We start from the raw sequence: 3,036 nt of genomic DNA on the forward strand, positions 1-3,036 counted from the left end.
GGGTGTCGTGGGTAGCTGGCGGGTGTCAGCCGACCCTGTGCTCTAGCTACCCAGGTGCTGGTCAGGCCGGAAGAGCCCAATTCAATTTTTAAACATGACTAACATTACATTTTAAATGCAAAAGAGTTAGTTGGTAATAAGAACAAAAAACAATAAGGGTAAATGATAGGTAGAGAAGAGTCTGTAAAGTAGGTGTAGGGAGGGCAATAGAACACATGATATATGAAAGTACAGAGGGAAATACTGGAGACAGAAGGAAACACCAGAGATGGAGAAGAGAGTAGGGAGGTAGAGAGCTAGGAGAGGAGCATTATGAAAATTCCATAAACTTTGTATTTATCTATGTATTTATTTTAATTATCTTACAAAATAGCAAGTTTTAAATAATTAAAATTCTATGAGACAAAGTAAAAACCTGTCTTCCTTTCCACTATACCTGGTAACATAATAAATAGTTTATTTGAAAGACTGCGTAATGGCTCTGACAAATCCTAATATAATGTGCTTTCCATTTGTTTGGTTAAAACACTTTTACATTTCTAAAAATTGAAAAGGAATAAATAACTAAAGAAATGGGGCTGTCCTTCATGACTTTGGTGGGTGATAAGCAGAGAAAGGAGGACAAGGCTAAGATTCAAGTGTATTTCAAGCTGTTATGTTCTTATTGCTTCCAGAGATATTGTCCATACACAGACAAGGAACAAAGTAGCTGTGAGTCCATAGGCTGCTCAGTGTGACGACATGGTGCCTAGTTGTCCCTGCTTATTTTTATGCTGAAACTGTTGCCACATTACATTCTGTACTGTAATGCTCTGGGTTAATTTGACAATTTTCATTTTCATGCACATTAATTGTAATTGCACTTTAACTTTTAATCCTTTTCTGAAGACTACAGGTGGAAAGCATTATCATTAACTGTTTACCAAGTAAACAAACATTTGGAATAGGTTTATTAACATAAAATGAAAGAAAACAGACATCTGTTAGGAAAAAATATGTTTTGAGCAATTCTGACAGGATTAAGTCTCTTTTTCTTCCAACTCAACCTGTAAAGTCTTAATCCCCATCTAGATGCTGACATATTACTTGAGAGACACTGCATGCTTGTTTCCATAAGAGATACAGCATACAGGTTGAGAAAAAAAGGAAAGCCATGTCTTCATGCCTATTCAAATCTTGGCACTATGATTTTGGGGCAATGTGCACATGTAAGAATATTGCATACCTCTCTGAGTTCCAACCTCCATTTCCTTATATATAAAACTTAAACCTGAAAAGACCAAAAGAATCTGTTAGAAAAGTTAATCAAAGTGATTGATACATAAAATATTTAATCCAGTACCTGGAACATGGTAAATAACCTGTAAATGTGAATAATCAATTCAACTTCAAAGGCCTAGAACTACATGAAGGTATGTGAAGTATAATCTCCCCTCTTATATGGCTGAGCAGAACATGCAAGTTCCAAGATGCAGTTATTGAAATCCTATGTTGTTCATGGGCCAGTATTCATCCAGCTTCACCATCAAAGTAAAAGGGGGACAGCAGTTACGCTCCAAGCCACAAAGCTTTCATTGCCAACAGTCCATCCAATATGGAAACATTCCTAAAAAGTAATGGCAGGTCCCAGAGGAGAAAGAACAGCTCTTTAATGAGGTTGATCAGTCTCAAATCAACAACATATTTTATTTTCATAGCACATCTTCTCCAAATAGGTGCTAATTACATTGTTAGAACTTTACAAAATAAGTACTGGTACTCCTTGATTTTGTTGATTTTGTACAGGCTAGGAAGACAGACAGTCATTTCCTACTACAATGAAGGGAAGGCCTGTTCTTCCACAGATGTTCTCTGGAAAAACAATGCATCAATCACATGCCTTACAAGTACAAGACAACTGTATCCATTGGTGTTAGAGCTGACAGTGGAAGGGAAGTTGATAATAGCTACACCAACTGATAATCCATTCCAGAAGTATGTTTATCCATTATGAATAGCAAAATGAGGACAAATAAAAATTCCATAGACTTATAAAGTTAGGCTCTTAAAAGTGCAGCCAAAAGTCACCCTTCACCACACAGGAGCCACATGTGAGCCAGACATAGTCCTTCCCCAACCTGTTCTATACATCTTTAGTAAATTTCCTTCAAAATGCCTGAGGAAGTACACCATGAAGAAGAGGAGGTACAGACCTCGGCCTTTCAAGTAGAAATAATCCTTTCATGCTGAAACATTTCACCTCATATTCCTCATCACCAGAACTTTCTATTCAAACAAGGGGAATTTCCTTCAGGTGTCTCTAATGCTTCTAATACCTTGGACAAGATTGACTATAACATCCTAACAGACTCTTTCAAGTTGGGCATGGCAGATATCTGAAAATGAACATTACCCTCAGGAGCACATGCTGACATTGGTAGGAACAGGCATTGGCATGACCAAGGCTGGCCTCATAAATAACTTGAGAACCATTGCCAAGCCTGGCACAAAAGTTTTTATGGAGAATCTCCAGGCCAGTGAAAACATCTCCATGATTGGTGTTGGATTCTCTTCTGCCTATCTGTTGGCAAAGAAAGTAATTATGTTCAAAAAAAAGTAATGAGCAGTATTCTTGAAGTCTTCTGCTGGCAGATACTTCACTACATGTGCAGACCACCGTGAGCATATTAGCTAGGTTACAAAATGGTCCTTCACTACAAAAAAGACCATACAGAATACCTAAAGGATAGGAGTGTCAAGGGAGTAGTGAAGAAACACTCACAGTTTATAAGCTATCCCATAATGCACTATTTAGAGAAGTAGAGAAAGAGAAGTGTTGATGAGGCAGAAGAAGAGAAAGGTGGGAAAGAAGAGACAGATAAGGATTAGGAGAAGACTAAGATTGAAAATGTGGGAACTGAGCTGGGCGGTGGTGGTGCACGACTTTAATCCCAGCACTTGGGAGGCAGAGGCAGATGTATTTCTGAATTCAAGGCCAACCTGGTCTACGAAGTGAGTTCCAGGACAGCCAGGGCTATACAGAGAAATCCTGTCTCA

The 3,036-nt window shown here is 38.3% G+C and overlaps 1 pseudogene; it reads left to right on the forward strand.

Moving 5' to 3' along the window:
* The first annotated feature begins 2,151 nt into the window (after positions 1 to 2,151).
* The window catches only part of LOC110286948, a 2,399-nt pseudogene continuing 1,514 nt past the window's right edge, over positions 2,152 to 3,036 (forward strand).

The sequence above is a fragment of the Mus caroli genome, chromosome X (genome assembly GCF_900094665.2).
Source record: "Mus caroli chromosome X, CAROLI_EIJ_v1.1, whole genome shotgun sequence".
NCBI classification, from domain to species: domain Eukaryota; kingdom Metazoa; phylum Chordata; class Mammalia; order Rodentia; family Muridae; genus Mus; species Mus caroli.